The 11,349-nt window shown below is 35.2% G+C and overlaps 1 long non-coding RNA gene across 1 annotated transcript in view; it reads left to right on the top strand.

The window, feature by feature from the left end:
* The first annotated feature begins 8,234 nt into the window (after positions 1-8,234).
* Positions 8,235-11,349, top strand: part of LOC141516380 (uncharacterized) — a 43,202-nt gene continuing 40,087 nt past the window's right edge. The window contains exon 1 of the long non-coding RNA XR_012476678.1: positions 8,235-8,317. This is a non-coding gene — a long non-coding RNA (uncharacterized LOC141516380). The remainder of the gene's footprint in view (positions 8,318-11,349) is intronic.

Genomic DNA, 11,349 nt, shown 5'->3' with positions numbered 1-11,349 from the left:
AAAATAAAGGGTTTTGAAAGTTTAAAAATAAGCAAATTATTAAACCAAAGAACTGGGTTTTTAAAAAAAAAAGACCCATAAAAGTGATAAGCCATTTGCTAATTAAACTAGAAAAGGAGAAAAATAAAATCATAAAAACAAAAAATGAAATGGCAGATACCACAGTGAATGTTCAAATATTCAAATATGAATACGTGATCTCATTAATTTGGATTTTTCCCTGCAAAGATACAGATCAAAATCTATCTATACTGACAAGTCTTCTCTATATATCTTCTCATCAACTCATGTGACAAATCCATCCAATAAGATGTGACCTTCCTCACTTTCTTTTGACATTGAAAGAATACAGTAGACCATACATACAGGCTGTCTGCATTCATTATACCTCATTTCATAGATTCATTTTTTAAATTATCAATTTCTTTCATGAAATCTTTCTTTACTCTTGTCCTTTTCTTATCTGAAACCCAGTCATACCTATCATATGGCTCTCCATTCTTCTGTTAATTAGCCCTTCCTTTAAATTTTATGGAAATTTCTGAGGTGGTAGTAATTGTTGTTTGTCCTCCATATTCAGAGGATCAATGATATCACCTGGTGATGACTTGCACAGTTCCACAAAGTTGTTAGCCTTGCTGTCTCTTCCAGAGTCATCATAGTCCAATGATCAGACAAAAATCACAATAACTGGTGATAGTCCAGGATATACTGAATGACCTTGGCATCTTTCTTGTCTGCCCAAGTTCTAAGTGCCCCACAGCACCTGCTTCAGTCCTGGTCATGGTCATTGGGACAATTATTTTTATCTCCCCATTCCATCTAGCAAATTAATTGAGTCCTATTGGTTACCCTCAACTTAGTTTTAGCCTGACTTGGAGCCATACAAAAATGCCAATAGAATCAAAATGCCAATTTTTATTGGTAGGGAGACAAATTTCAGAGAGAAGTTTGGGTTCATTAAAGGAACTTAAAGGCAAACCCTACACTCTTTCTCTTTTTTTTATTTAAGCTTAGTTTGTCTATTTATGGCATCTGTCTAGGATATATGGACAAAACAGAAAAACTGAACTCTAAAGGATATTTCAATGTTAGGAAATTGATTATGTTAAGAATAATATAATATCTATATGATTATATCAATAAGTGCAAGGAAGCCTTTGATTAAATATACAAACATATGTTTTAAATTTAGAAAGTATTGGAATTAAATGAGTTTTTTCCTTAGCAAAATCAAATATGTAAGAAAGAAAACAGTATTCTTATCATTCAAAACTAGGATTTTATAATGAATTCTTTTCTGAGGATAAGAGTATTAGAGGAGGCCATTCAGAAACACAAGAGTTCACTATTTTCTGGAGCAAGGGTGTGAACCTTTTTTCTGCCAAGAGCCATTTGGATATTTATAATGTCTTCGGAGACTACCTGGACCACGTGCTAAACCATTCCCCAAGCTCCACTCTTGTCCCATCTACCAAGTTAGGGGAATTCTTTTCCCTGAATTCTTGCAGGGCTGCCACTTTTTATTCTCTCTCTCTCTCTCTCTCTCTCTCTCTCTCTCTCTCTCTCTCTAAGCTATAATCACATGCTCTAGTCCATGATACTGAAACAATATGGCCTCATGTGGCTGAATCTCTAAGCTTTTGTATTCTTTCCTCTTCTGGTCTCCCGGCCATTACCTTTTCCCTTCTTTTCTCTAAGTTTATTCCCTGGACCTATATTGATGTCTCTATCTCTGTCTCTCTGTCTCTTTCTCTCTTTTTCTTTCAAGGGGACTGCTTTCCAGGTCCATAACTAACAAATATGGACCCTACTGCAGGCTAGACCTATGTTAAACCTTTGGGGATCTCATCGCAGTCATTTCCATTGCTCTTTTCCTTTCCTTTCTCTCTTTTCCTCATGCATTCCTCTCTAGACCTTTGCTATTCACTCTGTCCTGAAGTATCTTCCTGTCTCTCCAGGTGAATTAAACCTGTGAACTTTTTGTGTTCTGTAGTATATGTGAACGTTGCAGACCTGTGAATTAAAAAAAAAATTTAACTTTTGCACCTCCATGGTCAGTCTTGAATTTTTCATTGAAAGAATCTGAACTTTAGAATGGCAGCTCCATCATTATGAGGACAGATTTGAACTCATGTTCCTTAAATTTTAAAAAGGGAATAATTTTAGAAGGAGATCTAAAGAGAAAGGAAAAAAGAACAAGGCAGGAAAATGGGGAAAGTCTTAAGGTTGGGGGAGGGGTGGGGGAGAAACAACTATTAAGATCTCTCCCTGTATTTTCAAAAAGTCTGCAATTAGCTAGTTTGGTGGGTTAAATATTCACCTCTGTTACAGGAGCTGGGAAGGGGGGCATTTTACTAAGAAGTTATACAACATATTTACCAAATATAATGGGTGAATTCCATCTCCATATCTGTAGTACATAATAAAATGTGTACTTGACTAACAGGTATTTTAACTTTAAGTGCTTTCTGTAGTGTATTAGCAGTCTATTTTCTGACACTGGTTATTACTTATTTCTACAACCTTTATTATGGAAGCAGTTAAAGAGTAACTTCCTCCCTTAAAAAAAGGTTGATTTGTTTAGCTCTGGGAAGGAATCTATTGTAAAAGATTCAGGAGAGCTAGGCTTTAAAAAGTCATGACCTAAGACCAAACAAAGTCATTTCCAGAGCTTGCTCTAGATTCTAGATTTCCTTTATCTGGGGCTCTGTAATGGTGCAGGTCCTATTTCCTTTTGCTTTTTTTTTATTTGCTCAGTTCCAATGAAGGGCTGGATATAAATAAAAGTCCTTATTTATATGAAGATGGTGAGGTAGCAGGAGACTGATAAAACTAGTACCAAATATGGCTTTGACACATGAGTTTGTTGAAAATTCACCATTCTGTTCATTGTTTGTTTTGAGGTTACTAGAATACTTACCTTGTAGGGACATTCATTATCTAGACACAAAAAAAGACTTCAATTCCTTAGTAAAGAGAAATCCATCCTGTCTGCCTTTTCTTTTTTTTTCCTTTCCTTTTTGAAAAAAAAAATAAAACAAATATAGTGCTTATTGAACTTTCTTACAATATTCCATCCTTTTTCTTATTCTTCCCTGAAAAAAAGCAGGTCTAAATGCAAATTAACATTACTGTTTAAATATCACAGACCATTTTCTCTGAGCCCAGTTACAATAACTAGTAATTATAAAAATTGCTTGCCTTGGGCTTCTGGCTAAGCCAGTGCTAAACTTGTCCTTTTATTAGATCTGTCAGACTGAGTTAATTATCTTTATGATAATAGATGTGCCTTACCTCAAACAAAACAAATACGCTTATAATTAGCTTTTTAGTTAGAATTTTAATTTATTTATAAAGACTGTTTGTTTTGTTATTTTTTTAAACAAAGGCAAGGGGATTGGTGAGTTCATTTTAAACAGGTTACTAGTCCACTTAGAACTTTTTAAAGGGGAAAATAAATTTACTATGTAAAACTACTAGGTATAGTGGTTAAAACATGATTCTGGTCAGTTTGAAATCTATAATTTTTTCAAGAGTAGCTGGAAGGACATGAAGGAGTGCTTTATTTTATTCCAGAAATAAAAGGTACTTTTTTTGCTCTATCTTGACAAGTGAACTATTATTAGTAGACATGAAAAAGGATAATTTCCAAGAATAGAAAGGTGATGGTTTCATTTTACTCTAAGCTGGTCAAACAGTATCTAGAATAGTATGGTTGGTTCTAGGCATCATGATTGTCCAGAAGAGCAAATAAAATAGTGAAGCCCCTTTAGATTATGACATATGAAAATGAATTAATGATATGGACATGTTTAGTTTGGAGAAGTCTAGAGGTATTGATAGGAGACAAGGTAATTAATAATAGTAGTAGTAGTAGTAGAAGTAGTAGAAGTAGTAGTAGTAGTAGTAGTAGTAGTAGTAGTAGAAGAAGTAGTAGTAGTAGTAGTAGTAGTAGTAACAGCAATTAGCTTTTAGATGGTACTTTAAGGTCCCCTGTAAGATAATCACTACTATTATTCCTATGAGAAAATTTAGACAGAAAATTTATCCAGAGTCAGTAAATTTATGAGACTAAGATCTTCCTGATTCCAGATCCACTGCTAGAACTATCTGTAGAAGAACTATTTGACTTGGTTTTGGCCAGAGAAAGCATGATTAGGAATAATAGGTGACATCACAAAGAGGCAGATTTAGGATTGGTTTAAGGAGAAATTTTCTAGTTATTACAGTTGTCCCACAGTTGAATGACCTGTTCAAGTAAGTATCTGGTTTTCCTTCAGGAGAAATTTTCAAACAAAATAAAGAGTATTTCCCAGGGAAATATTTGACTCTTCATGACCCCTATTTAGGGTTTTCTTGGAAAAAATACTGGAGTGGTTTATAATTCCCTTCTCTAGCTTATTTTACAGATGAGGATATTGAGGTAAACAAGGTTCATTGACTTGCCCAAAGTCATACAGCTAGTAAATGTCTGAGCTTAGATTTGAACTCAGGAAAATGAATCTTACTGATTCTAGGTCCAGCATTCTATTCACAGAGTCAACTAGCAGTCTCTCCAAAGGAAATAAGGAATTATTTTTCAGCCACAGGTTAGATTAGATCACCTTTTATGTTCATTGCCCTTCAGAAATTCTCTGATTTTTTTGTCTTTTTACTTATACAAGTCAATCCACCAGTAGATGGAGATCCAAAAAAAAGGGCATTGTGTGTATTTAGAGGAAAGAGAATTCATAGGATTTGGAGCTAGAGCATTTCTTAGAAATCATTGAGTCTGAGCTGATTATTTTATAGATGAGGAAACTAAAGTCTATAGTAATCAAGTGATAGTTCAAGATAGTAATGGTTGTCTATTTGCAGAGCCAACATTCAAACACAGGTCCTCTAACTCTCAACCAGGGCTTTTGCTATTATATCCACACCATCTTTCTAATGGTACCAGTTGTTCTAAATAGATATTGATATATTTCACCATAGTTCTGCACTGTCCAAGCAACTTTCATTCAATGTTCTCTTACAAAATGGCAATAAAAATTGTAAGAGAAAATTTTTATGAAGGGGGAAAAAATCTTCACAGGAAATTTCTCTGATAAAGGTTTCATTCCCAAGAAATATAAGAAATAAATTTAAATTTGTAAAAAGTCATTCTTTAATAAATAAGTGGACAAAGGATATGAACAAGCAATTTTCAAAAGAAGATATTTAAGCAATCAACAACCAAAAAAAATTTCAAAATAGGGAAATGCAAAATTAAATCAGCTCTAAGTTCCCACTAGAATGGCAAAGAAGAAAGAAGAATGACATTTATTAAAGTGGTTACAGGAAAGCAGACAGATTAATATATTGATAATAGTGCTGTAAATTAGTGCAGACATTCCAGAAAGCAACTTGGAACTTTATCCAACAAGTCACTCAGTTATATATACCCTTTGATCTGATGATTTAACAGTTGTGTTTAAAGAGATCAAAGAAAGAGGAAAAAGGTTACATATTTACAAAAATAGATCTAGTATCTCTTCCTTTGTAGTGCCAAAAATATAGAAACTAAAGGATTATCCATCAGACGGGAAATGGCTGGACAATTATGGTATGTATATGTCATAGAATTCTATAGTGCCAAAAAAAGATGATGGAAGGAGTGGTTCTATTCTGAATATTGTTTGTTCTTCATTTTGAAGAGGACCAATAACAGAACAGAATGATATCTTAAGTCATGCATTAATAGGATGTGAGGAAAAGTTGCACAGTCATCAGTGGCACTTTCTCTTCCACAGTCATGAAAATCCAATGGCAAAACAAAAGTCAAGATGATTGGTGATGGTCTGGGATGCAATAGATGACCTTGGCATCTTTGATGTCTGCCAAAGCTCTTAAGTGCTCCACAGTGCTTATTTCAGTCATATGCATGGCTGTTGGAACAAATTGTTCTCATCTGCCTATTCTGCTGCAGAAAGCTCCCATTCTCAGGATAGACATCCTCTTAGCTCATTGACAAATTTGAGGTCTGTTGATAACTTTCCACTTGATTTAGTCTGTCTGCTGAGATGGTTTTACGGTGGTCGTAGCACATGTTACAATTGTAGATCCAATCTAGAATTCCTGCAGGATGAGATAATTAGAATAAGGAAAAATGGCAAACAACATACAAGACTTAAGATCTCTGATCAATGCAATGACCTGACAAAATTCCAGTAGACTGATGACACTCCCTACTTCTAGGACAAAGTTAATGGACTCAAAATGAAGAATGAGATATATATTTTTGATATGGTCAATGTAGAATGTAGTTCATTTAACTACGTAATTTTATTGCAAAGATGTTTTCTTTTTTCTTTTTTTCAGTTAAAAGAGGAAGGGTGGAGATAAGTTTGCCCCCTAAAAGAGAAATAGTGGGAAAACTAAAAGGAATCACAGGCAAATAGGACACCTTTGAATATACTACACTGCTTGTTTAAAAAGAAATTAAAAGAGGCTGTTAGGTGGCTCAGTAGATAGAACACTGGCCCTACTTTAGAAGGGTTCAAATTTTGGCTCAGACATTTGATAATTATCTAGTTGTGTGACCTTGGGCAAGTCACTTAACCCCATTGTCTTGCAAAAAAGAAAAAACCAAAATTAATTTAATTAATTGATTAAAAGTAAGCTAAAATATAATGAAATGAACAGACAAATGGAAAAAGTACAGTCTTGGGACAATCTTCTTGTTGATTATCCTCTCCAAGTGCTCTGAAGGTCTTCTCTTTTTTGCCCCTGGTAAACTCAGTCAAAAGGGCCTTAGAATTAGTGAATTCACCAGGTCATTTCCAAGTTTGGAACCTTCTCAAGAAAAATATTTATTGATATAAGATCAGACAAGATCAAAAAAAAAAGTCTAAAATCCAGGCCCATACTTGCCTAGGCAGATTTTAAATGACTTTTGTTAATGGTCAAATATTGGTTAGGGTGGGTGACAGATTAGCCTGGTCCATCCCATTCCTTAATGGGAAGCTGTAAGAAATAATCAGGTCAGGATCTCAAGCTGGAGGGGAAGATGACCTTGAGAACAGTCATTGACTCTGCTCAATGGTCATCAAAGGTTCTTTGGGATGACAGGCAGAAGGAGGAAACACATTTCAAATACTGCCATTCTGTTATGTTGGCCTACTTGAAGTTCCTTAAGTAGGGTGGTGCATCTCCTATCTCTAGGGCTTTGCACTGCCACTGCCATTTCATCTCTGACTTTCTTCAAGTTTATCTCAAATGCCACATACTGAAAGCTTTTCTTATCCCACTGAGTACTAATGCCTTTCCCTCTCAGATCACATTTAATAAATATTCATTTAATGATAGACTGCTCTGGAGATAGCCATGAATACACCCATCAATTATATCACTAATGCATATTTCTGGCTTTACCACATAGCCATCACCTTTCATTCAGGTACTTATCACCTCTTGCCTAGAAGATACCACTCTAGTATCTTTGCTAGGAAAATGCCAAATGAGATCACAAAGAGTCAAACATAACCAAAATGACTGAACAAGAACAACAATAAAACAGAATCATTGCTGCTATAGGGAAGGTCATACAAAGATGCTCTTATTGCTGTGAAGACAAGGCTGCCCACCAGTCCTCAGGGAAATTGGTTTTTCCCCACTGTGATTCAGGATGCCGACAGCAGCATCAAAGTTTCCATTTCCCTTTTCTCCTCATCTTCCTTGCTATCCCAGACTTAGTGTTCTCCCTCATCTGTTTAATGTACCATTTGAAAGATTGTAGTCAGACATGTGGAGAGATGCTGAGGTCTGTCCTTCAACCATCATCCCCCAAAATCATCTGGTCACATGATCTAGTATTGTCTAGCATAGTGCCCACCCCATCATTTTGCTAAGGTCTAGAGTCTAGGGATTTAAAGTAACTTACTAAAGGTCACAAATAACAGACAAGAGAATGCCCCCCAAATCAGAGAAACAAAATAAAAACTAGAATCTGTCTCTCTATCCCCATTTCTTCTCGCCAGGCTGTTCTGCCTCAATTCTGGGACTGTCCTGAGACTAATGATTGAAATCCAGTGACTCAGCTCAATTAAATCTGTTCTAATGAGAGTTTATTGCCTGTAGTTTGCTTTGCACCAGAGTCGATTGCATATCTTTGCTCCAAGTACAATTGAGGCCAGCAAGTCCAAATTGTTGGGCCAGAATCTCATTTCTATTCATTCCCCACAGATCTCTTCACAGCATGGACATCTTTTTGAAGTTAATGGAAGTTCTACACCAGAATGATGTCTGGGGTCTTCAGGGAAAAGTGAGAACTGGGCCTATCATCATTTACCAAAGTGTAAGTTATTTTTCACTATCATCAAAGTGCTGGAAGAACCAAGGAGCTGAGACACAAACAGTAGAGCTAAGAATAACATAGGTAGAAGCATGTTTTTAATGAGCCTTAAAACTAAGAATGACAGTACTAGTGGGAACAGTATGCAGATGAAAATTTACCAATCGGGCATTGTGTTCCAAGACCCATTAAATGGTTGCTGTCTTTAGAATGACTAGGAATTTTATCAATGTTTACTAATTTTTTGATAAATCAGTTCAATGATAGTTTTTCCTAAATCTGTATTTTCTTTAAAACCAAAGCAAATGATTAAAGTTAGGTACTAATGCTAAAAAGACTAATATTTAGAAATGGCTTCCTATATACAGGCAATGTACTAAGCACAGATTCAAGCAAACAAATTCAAGAACCTTACATTCTAATAGGAGAAGACAATACATAAAGGAGAGCTAGAAAAAAAGAGGTAAAATAAAAGGAATAGTAAAGAGACTGAAACATTGTATAGAGACCTGGACTGCATAATATAAAGTAAAAATTTCACCTATCAGAAAAGATACAAAGTTGAGTCCAAGTCTCATAGAGTGTAGATGTCCTGAGAGCAGGGCAATGAAGAGGCTGTAGAGAAGGCACCTATATATGTATGCATATGTGTATATATATGCATATCTCTCTAAATAACTCCCATTAGAATTCATATGCACAATTTATGTATGTTAGGCATAAATATGATTGATTATGTACATATTGTAAGTATTTATATATGAGAAGTATGCACATATATACATATAAATATGCACACACATACATCTTCCAGTCTCACTCATGATTCATTATAAGAATATATTTGCTTTTAATTTGATTTGATTTGATTTTGATTCAAATAATTTTAATTTAATTTAATTTTAATGTCTTATTGAGATCTTTGTAGAATTTCTTTACCACTGAGTTTTGTATAAAAGATGTCAGCATTCATGCATGCTGCAATTATCCTCAAGGTGTTTTGCTTTGTTTTTCAAGTGCTTCTGAGTATTGGTCTAAGAGCTTACCAGATGTCCTATGATGTAATATTTCTTGTTGTCTTTGAACTAACTAAAAGACCACCTTTAGCATGTACCGGTCCAAAGCAACTAGAAAAATTTCCTCTAGTGGAATAAATATAAAGTAGTAGGAATAAAAAAAATTGAAAATGTCTTCCATAAGATAATTCTTAACTTTTTTTTGCAAGGCAAATGGGGTTAAGCGATTTGCTCAAGGCCACACAGCTAGGTAATTATTAAGTGTCTGAGGCCGCATTTGAACTCAGGCACTCCTGACTCCAGGGCCGGTGTTCTATCCACTGCACCATCTAGCTGCCCCTGATAATTCTTATTTTTTGAAAAAAGAACTAAGACCAGTTATTTAACCTGTAATTCCTGGTCCTTTTCCTTCCCTTTCCCATAATGCAGGCCAGAGAAGTCCCTTGTGCTTTGTGAGAGCTACAATCTTAAACTCAGATTTTTCAGAATTAATCCTAGTTCAGTGTTCTCTCCATATCGACTGACTCCCCTTCTCAAGTGGAAGGAAAGAAGACCCACATGAAGAATTGCTACAGTCTATGAAGATCATTGTAGAAGAAGAGGGACCCAGAAATGTGGCAATGGTTGCAATTAATGAATATTGTACAGGAAGAAGCAGGAAGCTCTAATAAGAACAGGACAAAGATAGAGAAAACAGTCAGTTACGAAATCTATTCTGAAGGGGCGGCTAGGTGTGCAGTGGATAGAGCACCGGCCCTGGAGTCAGGAGTGCCTGAGTTCAAATCTGGCCTCAGACACTTAATAATTACCTAGCTGTGTGGCCTTGGGCAAGCCACTTAACACCATTTGCCTTGCAAAAAACCTATCTTGAGTTTCCACTTAGCAAGGTTTTTCCTTGCTAAAGGCTTTCCCTTGCTAAAGGCTTTCCCTTAGTAAGGGTCCTTCCCCAAATTCCTTCTCCACCAATACTCCATGTTCATTATAGGAACTAAATAAAGTCTGTCTCAGAACTTGAGAGATCCCAAAAGAGTAAGAAGGAAAAAGAAGAGACCTAATTGCAATTTCCTCATAGTTTTTCAATGTCACTGTACCAGTTGGTTACCATTAACCCCTAAAGACCATAGATTTCATCAAATACTGTGATTTGAAAGATCAAAGAATAGTCCACAAGAGTTGTGGAAGTTGCACAAAAAAGATTAGGTCTTCAGAAAGGAAAAAACTATTGTCAAGAATCATGCTTAAAACAATCAATGTATTAATAATTAACATTTATATAGTAAGCACTTTAAGGTTTGTGAAACACCCTATGTATATCACCTCATTTGATCCTTATACCAATCCTGTGAGGCAAGTACTATGATTATTCACATTTTACAAATAAAGAAACTAACCCAAGAGATAGGTGAAGTGACACAGTATCACACAGTTAAATAAGTGTCTGAGGCAGAATTCCCATTTAAAAACTTCTGACTCCATATCTATCTATGGCAACTTACCTGCCTGAGAGACATAGAGAAATAGGTAAACCAATGCTGATAAAAAAAAAAGTAAGAACTGGGGGAGAAATCAACATTTCCCCCAATAAATCTCAAAGAATAATTTTTTTTTTAAAAAATGAAACTGAGTTAGAACCCTCTGGGATATACAGCAGTATTACAATGTATTTTATGAAGTCCCTTGAAACAATAATGACTTCAAGAGCTCCCAGAATGACCCAAAAAAAGCAAGCAAAGAATTAAATAAAAACATAAAATAAAAAATAAAAATAAAAAATAAAACATAAAATAAGAAGAAATAAGGATTGGCATCATACTTAACGAAGAAATTAATATTAATAAATGCCATTTATATAACTGTGACAGATACTGTGCTTTACAGTTATAATCTTGTTTGATCCTCAACACTACCATGAGACATAGGTCTTGTTTTTATACCAGTTTTATAGATAAGCAAGAGGGCAGGAGGATAGGAGTACAAATCTGACCTCCGATACTTCACAATAATCAACTGTGTGACTCT

Source organism: Macrotis lagotis, chromosome 3 (genome assembly GCF_037893015.1).
Source record: "Macrotis lagotis isolate mMagLag1 chromosome 3, bilby.v1.9.chrom.fasta, whole genome shotgun sequence".
Lineage (NCBI taxonomy): Eukaryota > Metazoa > Chordata > Mammalia > Peramelemorphia > Peramelidae > Macrotis > Macrotis lagotis.
The sequence above is the reverse complement of the archived record's forward strand: the minus strand, read 5'-3'. Positions and strand labels throughout refer to the sequence as shown.